Consider the following 13,787-nt stretch of genomic DNA (forward strand, 5'->3'; position numbering starts at 1 on the left):
AGGGATTCTGTTGCATTATTTTCCGTACTCTATTTGCCAACATATTTCATATGAACTCTTTCTAGTACCTACAGAACTGTCCTATCTGCTTTGTTGGGAACGAGTGTTGTAGGTGGCTGGATTTGGAAGCCAGGGAGTCACCTAGGTACAGAACAGAAAGGGAGAGGATGGGAATTCGGTTTGGGTGGTACCTCTAGGGATGAATTAAGGGGATGTTTAGACTTAAAACAGAGATTGACTATGTCATAATGAGACGAAAGTGTTGCTAAATAAATTTGATAACTGCAAAATAAACCCCAGATTTCGGTTTGAGGGACTGATACTACCACTTCAGTGATAAGAAAATGCTGTTTCAGGAGGAGATGCAGGTGTGGGGAAAAAAGCTTAACGGGGAGGGGGTCCTTTTTTAGTTATGTTTGCATGCCTATTAGATATCCCTGTGAAGATACAGTTGGATACACAGTTTGGAGTTTGACAGGTCAAGGTTGAAGATGTAAATTTTGTTGTTTTCTCCATTGAGATGGTTCCAGTCAAAAGCCTGGATGAAATCACCCAGGGAGAGAGTACAGATATGAGGGAAAAGAAGGGGTCGAGCTCCAGTAGACTTCAATATTTAGAGGTAGGAAATAGAAAAAGGAGGAGGAACAGGGGGAGGATGAGGAGGGGAAGGATGGAAAAAGAAGAAGGAAGGAAATAAAATACATAAGGAGATACAGGGAACATGGCGTCAGAAAAAGCCAAAACATCAGATGTGCAGTAGTAACAAACCCCTTCCAAATATCGATTCGTTGTGTTAGGGGGATAAGTAACTAATGGATTCCGAAACATAGGGAGTGACCCTGACAAGAAGAAGGGTGAAGAGGACTGAAGACATCTTAAAATGTTGCACATGTTTTCTGCAGATAGGAATGATCCATTTGAAAGGGAACATTAAATAGTTTGGGGAGAGTGATGATTGCTGGGTGAACTGACCAAGAAATCAAGAGTGGATGATTCTGAGCAGAAAGAACACTGCTCCTTCTACTCGTTGGGACAGAGGTGAAGGAAGATAGTATGGGTATAAATGCTGGTAGCTGGCAGATGTCTATACATATAAGAGGAGCTCAGGGAAATTCCTCTCTGTGATGTGAAAACAATTGGACATCATGTACATGATGATGGCTCTAAATATTACTCTACTGCCTATTTGAAAGCAGGAGAGTGGATCTTGAAAGTTCTTATCAGAAGAAAGAAATTTTTGAACAATGTATGGTGACAGATATTAAGTGGACTTATTGTGGTGATCATTTTTTCATTATATACAATTAATCAATCATTAAGTTTTACACCTGTAACTAAGTCAATTATACCTCAATAAAAAAGTCTTTTGAGACTTTAAAAAAAATAACATGGTTTTAATCCTCATTTTTAATTACTCTGCCATTGCATAAAACTGGGTGGCAAATATGGGAACGTAAGATCAGAAGACACACATTTTGGCGTTATTCTTAATACTCCTGGAAGCAGCTAGCAAAGCTTTGCTCTATTCCACGTTTTACAATTTCTCAGTTATTGAACCCAATGTCCTGTACTTCTCACACCATCAAATATTGTAAGAAACTTGTATCGCTAGAGTTTGCCCATTTTATGTATATTTTTACAGTAACTACTACTATTAACTGCCTCAGATCCAATGTCAAATAATACCATGGTAGTGCCTTTGAATTCATTTTGTGCTAAGTGCTCCCTGGGCCCAGTTCCAAGGTAAAAATGTTTGAGCCCTAGGGAATATTCGAATGTTCAAAGGACACCATTCCCTTACCCCATTACTCAACACTCACTCAGTGAGAAATAAATAAACACTATGTTACATGTAATGAATTCTTTGTGGAAGAATTTCTACGTTTCTTCAAATAATGTAGCATTTAAGGAACAAACTGTTAATGATTAGGAGAGCAATCAGGATGTAAACTCCAACTCCTCCAAATGCTCCAGCGGGTTAGATTTATGTTTGAAAGAATACTAACCCTTCTCCTAATAATCTGAAAGTGGCATTATTTTAGACCCAGAGACAAGAATCATAGCTTTACTGACTGACTTAGAATTGTGGAATGTTAAAAGCTGGAGAGGATTTAGAGATGTAATCCAACTCCCTATTTTTCCAAATGAGGACATTCAGGAATTTTAAGAAGTTTAGTGATTTGCCTGAGTTAGGAAAAGAGCTGAGATACAAATCCTAATTTCTTATTTAGACAAACATTTATTTCAGCTTACTTTTATTAGGTCTCTATGACATGGACTCCCAGTTGTAAACACACTTGCTGTTTGTCACCTGCTGCTGAGTTTATAAATTACCTACACTGATGCCAGCTGATTTATGTTGATGTTTCTCAACCATTTCCAATGAAAACCTCCTGGTAGTGGGAGTTAACCTCCCCCATTTCCATCCCTCACACTGCTGAGAACCACTGCTTTCTCTCTGACAAGGAGATTCTGAGGAATAGTACTTTCTAGCTTTTATTACAGAAATTATTGCAATACTAAGCATGCCTTTTCAAATTACATGTCTTTAGCCTACTTTGATTATTACACACAGCCTCTCCACCCCAACACACACACACACACACACACACAGAGTCAGTGAAGGAATCTCATCTCTGATTTAGATGAAAACTCCTAGAGTGTACAATCTGATTATTTTAGACTGTTTCTTAAAGGACTCAATGAAAATCCCTCTCTCAATTATGTACTTAATAATAATGTTGAATATTTAAAACTTCAATGAAGTTCTTATCATCTAGATAGCATTTTTCACAATTTGTGTTGGAGACAGTTTTTAAAAGATATTCAGTTCATCATATTTGTTTTAAAAAATGAATTTATTCCCTAACTGCCTAAAAGCTAAGGAATGTGTAATAACCCAATCAATTACAGTAAAGCTTTAGAATAAAATGTTCTTCTATAACCTTAAATTTTAAATTAAAATTAACCATTATTATACACACACAAAAACTGTTTTTAAATGAATGTTTACTTAAGAAAATTACAGTTTAGTCTACTCAGTATTACTCTCAATAGTTTTGAGGGGACTTCATAAAGTTATCACAGTTGTAGTTAGATAAATAAGTACCATAATATCTATTCAGATCTGAATATTACACTTTCTAAGCATTAAATCTAAAGCTCCTTATCTACATTTAATTGTTCATGCATCAGTTTAAGAGTTTAGCACACAACTTCCAATTTATCACTCACAAATTGGAAGTAAATAGCTTAGTGGGAGTTTGAGAAAAATAAAATTCTTTAGAAAGAAGCAATAGTTTGTAAAGTCTTTAAAATTCATAATTAAATTGACTCAGTTATGATATTAACAGGATGCAGATTAAATAAAAATTTATACAAGCAGCAAGTTGAAAGGAGCTTTGAACTCCCATTAAGTTCTTTAAAAACTACTTAAATTCTTTACTACCAGTCTCTTCTTGTTAACTTTACTGTCCATTTTACCAGTTATCCCGGCACTCACTTCTAGAGCACAGCTTTACTTCCTTGAATCCCTCAAAATGATTTTATACCCCATTTTAGTAATCTATTGTTACTAAGTTTTGACTCTTAAAAAGCTTATTTGATAGTCACCATTTTTGCACAAAGCAGTCCTTTTTTCCTAGATGATATGCCTTGGGGATAGTTAGCAACATACCACGTTTACATCATTTACACGTTTTTAACTAAATATTTATGTACAAATTTATGGCCCACAGAATGTTTTCAATTTCTTATCTGAGGTTATACCTGGATTCTAACACTCCGTCTTAAGTATTTCCTCTACCTGGAACTCGTCTGTACAGTGTCCACATACTGAGATTTCTTAATTCAACACTCTAATTAAGGAAGGATAATAATAATAACTTATTTCTAAAGTACTGTTGCCCAACAGAACTTTCTGCAGTGATGGAACTCTTCCATATCTGTGTCATTTGATGCCTTAGCTGTCAGCTGTATGTGGCCATTGAGCACCTGTAATGTGGCTTCTGTGATTGAATAACTAAAATTTTAACTTAATTTAAATTTTAACAGCCACATGTAACTTATATCTACCATATTGGAGAGGACAAATTCAAAGCACAAACTCATCTTGGTTGATTTTGATAGATGTTATTTAAAAAACAGGGATTCTACAGTCACTGTGTAATAATTTCTTTCTTAAGGATATCCTGTTCACTTAGAGAGTTCTGAGGAGCCACGTAGTATAATTATATACATGTACTTACACACACACACACACACTCAGACACTATGAAGATATGAATGTGTGTATATATGTTTAATATATGTTTAATTTATGTGGTGTTTCCCAACATAACTTGAGCGTGGATACTTCCATCCTACAATCAATCTCTTGGCATCTTGTGATCTTTTTTTAGAACACCATTTTGTTTTCTTATTGTTATTCTACTTTTTACTTACAAAGGCTACATTTCAGTCTAAGGAATAATGTAAAAACTCCTTAGCATGTCTTGGAGGCCACTAAAAATCGAAAAAGGCAAGCCAACAACCTCTGTTCCCGTAGGATAGTTTGTTTGTTCTGTTTACTCTAAACATTTCCCACCATTTCTCATTCTGAGTATCTTCTGTGCTGTTTTCTTTGTTCATTTAACTAAACTCTGTTCACTCAGTGCAGAAAGAATCTCTCTTTGAAAGAATAAGAATCTCTCTTTTCTTTAAAATCTAATAGCACTTGTTGCCTTTATAGACTCTTCCAGTCCTTGGAAACTTGTAACGCTCTTCCTTCTGACAGTGCTGCTTCTTAATCACTGATGGCCGTGTATCTTCCACTTTTTGGATATTACCTTCCTTATTAGTCTCTGATGACCTTGACTAAAGGGACAGTATGCTATATTTCTTTTTTCTTTTTTGCCTAATGTGCATAGCTTTGAATGCATGTAGTAAATATCTCTGATCTTATGAGACAGTCTTACTTTTCAATGACCTCAAAGAATACTTTCCAATATAGCCTGTCCTTATATGTGTAGTCTTTTCTGTATCTACACGAAATGCTTTGTGCTGCAAGGTTACTCTTCTATTACTTTGAGACAAAATAGGTGGACCTGACTATTTTAAAAATTCTTAAATTTTATTCTTAAAAATTTTTTATATCTTTTTTATTAAAATAATCCTTTCCATTTTCTTTCAGCTCAGTAATCCCAGTTTCTACCTTGTCATTAAGTCTTCACCTAGCTGTGAAAACTTTTAGACATAAAGAGTGGCTGTGAACCATATCTAATGGATTTTACATTTTTAAATAATTGAAGAAACACATCAAAAGTAGAATATTCCATGACACATAAAATTATATGAGATACAAATTTCAATGTCTTTAAATAAAATTTAACTTGAACATAACCATGTTGTTTTTATTGTCTAAGGCTCCTTTCTGGCTACAATGCAAAGTAGAATAGTTGTGACAGACTGTACAAAGCTAAATATATTTACCATTTGGACATTTACAGAAAAAGTTTGCCAACCTTTGTATCAGGCAAAGGTAACATTATAGCAAGTAAAAGTAAAATAGAAGTACTGGGAACAAATGGAACTAATCTCTGACAAAAAGCACATATTTATAACTAGTACCTTAGAACATTCTAGAAAATACAAAAATACAAAAATGCATTAACTATCAGAGTGATATCATCACATACCATGCTTCTTCCAGAATACCCCACTATATATTCATAAGAGAATGAGAGTGAAATAGGAAAGTAGTATCTTAGTATTACTATGAATGAAATTTCAATTTCACAGACCCTCAGCAGGGTCTCAAGAACAGTATCTTCAAAACCAGTATACTTAAAAAGGAGAAGGCAATTAACAGATAATCTTTAAGGTGCACATTAGTTTATGCATATAAGTATAGATACTACAGATAATATGCACGTTAGTTTACATATAATAGTATTACTGATCATCTTAACTTTTTAAATGTCTCTAACATTATAGAATTTTTCACTTTTGGATAATTGCAAGTCAGGCTTTGTCTGTAAGTACGAAATACAGAGCCAGAGTAATTTTTTTTTTAAAATTAGTATCCTGCTCATTAAAAAAAAAATATTTGTTAATTTTTTAAAAAAATCTTGGTGGGGTGAAGGGAGGTAATTAGGTTTACTTATTTATTTTTTTCTTAATGGAGGTCCTGGGGAATGAAGTCAGGGCCTTCTGCATGCCAAGCACAGTGCTCTCCTACTGGGCTCTATTCTTCTCCCCGGAGTAAATTTTATACAGGGATGAGCGAGGTAAATGGAAGGTTTAGAAATGAGAATCCTTTGCTTTTTTCACGAGCTTGATAGTGTAGAAGGCCATTTCTATCAGACATTATGTCCTCTCACAATAGCCTTGATTGGTAAGTCAGCAATTTGAGACTGAGGTTCTTTACTTTTGAACTGAAGAGGTGGCTAAAAAATACTCTGAGGCTTCCAGTTTAGCCCAGACAAGAGAAGCAGAAAGAAACTAGATCCTTAAATCAAAACTGCAAGAAGACAGGGGTCTAAGGATCCACACAACAGGTAGTATTAATGATCTACAATCAAAGAAGTGTCCCAGAATAGACAAGCACCTTGAAAGCAATACCTCATTTAAAGTATGACTGCACAGCAAAGGTGAATAAAAAGGTACCCTTCTGACTGGCATGTCTAGGCAAGTAATCCTCTGTCAGACGCTGAACACTGGGCTGCATCCACCCAGTACACTAACATTTCTTGGAACAACATATTTTCCCCAAGCCTACTCCATTCCAGATCCCTCCCAGCACACTCCGTCACACCACCATCCGCTCCACCCACTTAACTCCTGTGTGAGAGGATGTTTCCTCAACATTTGTATGTGTAATACACTTCTCTTGCGCATCAGCTCACAAAGGTACAAAAAAAATCCTGAGAATGTATTTAGAACAAGAATGCAAATCTCCTTCTACGTCTTTTCCTTTTTGTGGGTTCAGGGGAGAGAATATTCATACCAAAAAAAAAAAAGCTACTTCTTTTATTTTTTGAGACAATTCATGGTGTCATACCTGACAAATATATCAAATCTATCCTCTTTGTAAGTTACATAGTAAAACACAGATAGGTTTAAAAAATATGTGTACAGCAAAAAGATGCCATATAGAAACTTGTTATTGAAATATTACTACTATAACTTCTGTATTTATGTGGTATCATGAAAAATAGATCGATTTCAAATTGATAGCTTACTCAAGATTTAATTTTTATCCTAACATATGAAAATAATTACTATCACTTATCTTAAGAGATTTACATGCTAACAACAGGTTAGATCACTTTAAAATAATTGCACAGTATTTTTCATCCAATTCTGCAGCAATCCATTCTTCTTTTATATAAGTCTATATATACACAGTATTTGTAAAGCAATGGTAACTTTTTGAAAACCCAATCTATGAAATCTACACAAATTCAAATAATCATTTTTCTAGTAAAAAGAATGAAATGAAAGTTACATTTTCTCTTCACTTAATGTCTAATATGCTCCTGATCTTCTGGTGCCTGAGGGTTTATCAAATTGGAAGCTATTATATATAGATCAGCGAAGAAAAACATTTCTACAGCCACGAACATATGTAACCAATTCATGTAATAATGGAACATGATTCAACATTTGAAATGATTTTCTTTGATCAGATAGTTCATTGTCTCCTTTGCCCTTTCTGTTGAAATCATATAAACGACACTTTTACTTAAAATGGACTAAAAGCACACATTTTGCAAAATCCAAAGACAGATATATTCAATATAGCAAGTCAATTTTATGACTTGCATATATAACCAATGTGCATCATTAAGCCTTGGTAACTGTTAAGTTTCACAACCAGAGCTCTGCGGCCCTGGGTCTACAATGAATGCTATAAAACTGTTTGCAAAAATCAGCAGACAGAGGCTAAGTTTTGTGTTTTTACTAGGTTATGATAAGTTGAGAAGTTTGGGATACATTATGTAAGCCACAATTCTATCTTGAAGGAAAAACAGACCCATGTCAGCCTTAACCAAAGAAAGTATACAGCATTACCCAGGTCATTTTTTACAATATCCTCATTGTTTTATAATCTGAGCAATGCAACAAACTCAAATTTTTTCCCCAAAAAAGCAGCCTGAGCCAGCTAGATGATGCCCAACTGCTCATCACTTTTAAAGAAGTGCTAAGAAAGCACCTTTTGAAATAATCTAACCTTATGACTTCACACAATGGAATCTGAAAATCCTGCAACCCATGACTAATGAGAGAGACTTTGGTATACAAAGTCTGGAAAGAAAGCAGATTTGTATTTTATTTAATCATCAGATGACACAAAGAATGACAATGAGGTACCCCAAATAAGACCATTTTTTGAACAGATTATTTAGAATGGCAGAAGAAAAGAAAATTTTAAGGCCTGTTGCCATAATAAAGAGATGCCTGCATGCTTTAGAGAAAATGATTCTATGCTTTATCAAAGTAAAACTCTGAACATCAAGCCCCAGAATTAATCAAAGTGGCTACAAAGCATTTGGACAGAAACAGAATTCTGACAAAGATGAATTGTGTGAAGAGATGCTGCTTCCAATTTTAGAAGAAAAAAAAGATTACAGTCACCTTAATGAAGAAAGAGGGTTATGCACAGAAAACTCAGTAAGCCTCAACACTCACAATTTCCTTGAAAAGTCTGCTTACTGAAAAATGTCCATCTTAGTCATCTATTCCACATCGTAACTGAAATTTTTATGGGACTAAAGCTTTAATCAGTACTTCTATAATAATGTGCTATTGTGGACTAAATGTTTGTGCAAGGAATGACTGGCTTGGGGAGACCAAGTAGGGATTATTATAAAATCAAAAGGGGTGATGTTAAAATCCTGTATGAGGGCAGTAACAGAAACTTGGTATGTAAACATCAGAAACACTCAAAGAGCAGTTATCATTGATTCAAAATTACAGGTAGTGAAATAGCAAAATAAAAAAAAGGACGTGTTTTCACTCATTAGATCTATTTTTAGGAAACAAGAATACAATATGAGATTAAATTATAGATTTAAAATTTAATTTTTTTTCAGATATCCACCCAAGGCAAGTAGTCTTCTGGGAAATAACTGGTGGAGCAGAGTCATAAATTAATACTTTTCTCGAAATTCTGTCATGATTTTAATCCTAAAACCAAAGTTATAAACAAAGAAAAAATGGGGTATCTTCCTATTAGTGCCTAAAAAATATTCATTTGTAGAATGAAGAAGAAATTAGTAAACTTTGTGGAAGCAATAAGCTACTTTTGTTTGATTTCCATACATTTCTCTATAATACACATTTCAAATAAGGATCACGCTGAGGGGAGAGAAGGAGCATATGGACTAATTTATGATGGTTTTAGAATATAAGTAAATATATGAGAATAACTTATGGCTAGAACACTAGAAAATAGAGCTGGGTGTGATTGTCTTTTTCAATTATGCAGCAAATATCTTAATATGCTAAGTTCTTTTTACAGTGACTCATTTTAGCAACCAAAAATTATTAGCAATGTTATTCTGGAAAATATATCTCACAATTTTTGCCAACCAGGATGTTTCACACTGTGACACATAGTAAATATCTATTAGAGAGTTTGCAGGATCTCCACTTGTGTTTTAATAGGATGGGGAAGTGTGTTAAACTCACACTGTTGGTCTACACTTGGGCAGACTGAGATATTTGTTATTTGTTTATTTAATGTAAATGCATATTTGGTTAAATTCTGCTTATACAGGTGCAGGGTCATTAGGCGTATGTACTGTATAAACATTACCTTTGAACTGGGTTTATAAATGGGAGGTGAGCAATGTCAGAACACAAATCATCTTTGAATCAGAGGCTTGGAAATTTGGCCTTTTATCAGAGGGTTGGAGATAGAACCCTTACTTCTTGGGTGGTTAACAGGCTTAATTCCTTCTTTTTCTCCTTCTTATTCTGTCCTTTTAGTGATGCTTGACATATTAAGACAGACTGCCCCAGGAGCACTAATTTTGGTTCCATAATAGTAACAACTATGATTCATTGAGCACTTGCTATTCTCCGTGCACTGTATGTAGAACATATGCAATTTACATTTTTTAAAAACAACCCTGAAGGTAGATATTTAGCCCCATTTTACAGCTGACTAGACAGAAGCACAAATTGTGAGTCAAGGTCGCATGATCACAGTGAGAATTTAGACTCAAACCAGTGCCTGATCAAAGCAAAGACCATCACCCTCTCCCTACTCTCCCCACCCCCTCTCTGCAATTTGAAGCTCAGGCATGGGCAACTTAACACACCTAGAAGACCCATATGGTCTTCAAGGTCTGCACACTCTGAAATCTGTCAGCAGGAACTTTGTGGCTTTCTCCCCATGCTGCATAACTAAGTTTGATTGTTTTCAAACAAACAACCTTCTCACCCAAATGTCTGCATCTACATTGCCTTTGTGCTCAATAAGGATGGAGAGAAACAAAAGGGCTTGAGGGAGGGTCTCGTCTTTTCTGTTCTTCCATTAACCCAATTTTTGCAAAGACAGAATTGAGGCCCAGAGAGGAAATGGTTTATTCAAAGAGATCAGCAAATTTTAATGGTAGAACGAGAACTTAAGACACACAGACTCCCTACTCTATTTTTTTTTCATTCATGCACTAAGCATACACAACTTCAATCAACCAAAAGAAAAAGTCCCAAATGTGCAATTGAAAAAAAAAAATCCAAGCTGTTGACACAGACTTAACTAGTATCAGTTACTTTTATGTATAGCTGTAAAAGTTCAAAAAAGCTACCCTATATGTATGTACAAAGTTGTTTTAATTTTAAAAATTAGTGTTTTTTAAAAAATATTAATATTCACATGTAGACATCTGAACATTCAACAAGCATTCCCCGACAGCACAGTGTTTACTGTTAGGCATGTGTATACACGGGCAGAAATAGAAAAACAGGTGATTATACTCCCTTCCCTCAAGCATAGTACCAAGCATTGTATTGTAAAGACAGATGTGAGAAAATGAATTAAAGTACAGTAAGAAAAGTTGGTAGAGTAGATTTCTGAACAGGAATGCCAATAAAATGGTGTCTGAGAAGGTTAATCCAGGCATGGAGCATAGAATGTGAGCAGCATCTGGAAACGGAGGAGCTGTTAGAAAGCTGCTGCAATTTTCTAGATGTGACCATAAGAACACATTTCTACCAGGAACTCTTTCAATCCCCACCTGACAAATATTTTTGTCTTATTTGGCTACTGTGCATCCTAATTCACCCCACAATAGAAGAGTTTTTGTTTTTCTTTTTCTTTTTCCAAATTCCTGCATGTGCCACCAGAGTGTACAAGGCTTCAGTTAAGAAGGTTCAAAAGGTAAGGTGCATCTTCATAAAACCATTCTGAATCATGCATTCATTGATTCAGACTTATGTTTGCTCGAGAAACACTTATTTCCTGCCTCCTATGTGTCTGACACTGCAGAAACAAGAACAAATAAAAGAACATGATATTTGAGTTCAAGAGGTTTACGAACTGGATCCAGTTGAGGAAAACTTGTATGGAAAAAATAAGAGCACTAAGTGAATGGGGGTGACGGAAGGGAAGAGGGGAAGAGGATGGACGTGAGAGACATCCGATACCAAGAGGGAAAGCGTTGGTTTCAGAAAATACCCCTGATAACAGTTCTTTGAAAATAAAAGACAGATAATTTCAGCCTGAGAAAAATCAACAGAAAGACACTATTTCCTCCTTTCTCTGCCTCAGAATGTATCCTGTGTATCTCTCACCCAAGAAAAGTGACTGCAGCAATCCAGTGTCTGACATCTGGCTTTGAGGTTACCTTCAGGGACAAAAAGTAATATGCAAAGAAGCAGAGTGACAGGTTCACACCCTGCACTTCTGAATAGTGACATGGTTTCCCCTGATGTGGAGCAGCTGAACAGCAACAAGAGTCAACAGCATTCGATTCACTTATTTAAGCACCTGGGAAGATGCAAGTGAAATTTCCAAACAAACAAACAAACAAAAAAAAACAGGATGATAAGGAATACCCTTTATAACTGGAGACATTAAAAACCAGAAAATAGGACTAGATCTCCTATACGTTGTTTGAAATGGATATTCTACAGACAATACATTTCCTCTCTATACAATGAAACCTGTACTGAGTAACAGAAGCAGAATGTCTCTACTGCCCTTTATAATCATTTTCTTATGTCTCAAGACTCCCCAGGGAAGAGCATAGCATCTCCCCACACATACCGCACAAGTGTCCATTTCCAGTCCCTCGATTAAGGCCAGGGGTCTGTGTCCTGACACCACCCCTCTTCTCTCTGCACCCTTCCTTGAGCCCCTGTTCCCAAATGTCTTCAGGTAGCGCAGAACCTACCCAACATGGTGGTTTTTGTAAAACTCCATCCCTTGGGTGCAACACCATGACATATCGATATATTTAATGTTGTCATAAAAATCGGGAGCAGAAAATTATGATTTTATTATATGTATCCAATATAGAATCACAACCACTAGCACACATGTCCACACACACAAAACAAGCTGTTTGACTGTTTCTGAGTTTTCTGTTAATATTCATTTGCTGCTTGTTCATACATTGTATCATCTGTTAGCTTTTGCTAGCAGGCAAGTAGGAGCAAGTGCCAAGGGCTTAAGGAAGTTGTATAGAAAAAAATATTAAACTCGGGGGATTCTATCCATTTTCTTCATTTTATTTAAAAAGGGGAAACAGGAAAGCATTGCTTTTATTCATTTAACAACTTAATGCAATGAATGGACCAAACTGGCAGAATTTAGAATAGGACAGCCACTGCATTCAGGACTGTGGATGCTGTCCCAAATGCAAGTCTACCTTTCTCACACTTTTATCCAACCCACTTTCTATTTTACCACATATTTAATATCTCAATAAAATGAGCAAATCTTGTGAATGTGTCTTCAACAACAGCTTCAGTTGGTTGAGACTAACCCTGAAGATCAAGAATTAATGTAATTTGTAATTTTACATGGATTTAATTAGTGTTACGAGGTGTGTGCAGGAGTCTTGAGACCAAGCCTACCCCACAGAGCCTGGAATCTTTTGAATGAGTTTAGGCATCCTCTTCTGCTCACTACCTGCAAGTGACTCATTAAGATTGCAAAAGGGAATGCCTGAAAGTTTCCAGTTATACTTTACTACATTTTAAGGAAAGATGGCTAAAATTGCTATTGAGATATACATGGCTGTGGTCTCAGAGACTATACCTTGGGGATTTCAATGATCTTAATGTCTGTACCATATCTGTTCCCTTTACCTGCGCTCAGGTGGCTCTTTTGTAAAACATGAGGATTGGCAGGAGCTCCACCCACAGAAGGAACTTATTATCTGGATTAGCTGGATCATTACTGATGGAAAAATCAGTTTTTAAAAATACTTGTAATTTGACAAATAACTTGCATTTTATCCACAAATACAGGTGCCAGGATTTTACACTGGTATATTGCCTCCTCCCCATCCTCATTATGATTCTTAAATTACAATGAATTTTTCCCCTAGTAGTCAAAACAAAGCACAGACACTACCGTATAGTATGCAGTTTCGTGATCTTTATACATCATTTTGATGCTTCAGCTTTACTTTGGTAACTGTTGCAAAGTATCAACAGAGATTTGCAAATGAAGGGCAATTTTCCCCAACTGTTCTTTATGAATCATATAAAATACATTTTTCCACCATAGCAGTGGTCGTATGGTAATAAGATGATAATGCGAATCATAAAACACAATGCAGCAATCCAAC

The 13,787-nt window shown here is 35.6% G+C and overlaps 1 long non-coding RNA gene across 1 annotated transcript in view; it reads right to left on the bottom strand.

Moving 5' to 3' along the window:
- Nucleotides 1-13,787, bottom strand: part of LOC116660061 — a 933,517-nt gene that overhangs the window by 343,328 nt on the left and 576,402 nt on the right. The window lies entirely within an intron of this gene.

The sequence above is a fragment of the Camelus ferus genome, chromosome 26 (assembly GCF_009834535.1).
Source record: "Camelus ferus isolate YT-003-E chromosome 26, BCGSAC_Cfer_1.0, whole genome shotgun sequence".
Taxonomy (NCBI): Eukaryota; Metazoa; Chordata; class Mammalia; order Artiodactyla; family Camelidae; genus Camelus; species Camelus ferus.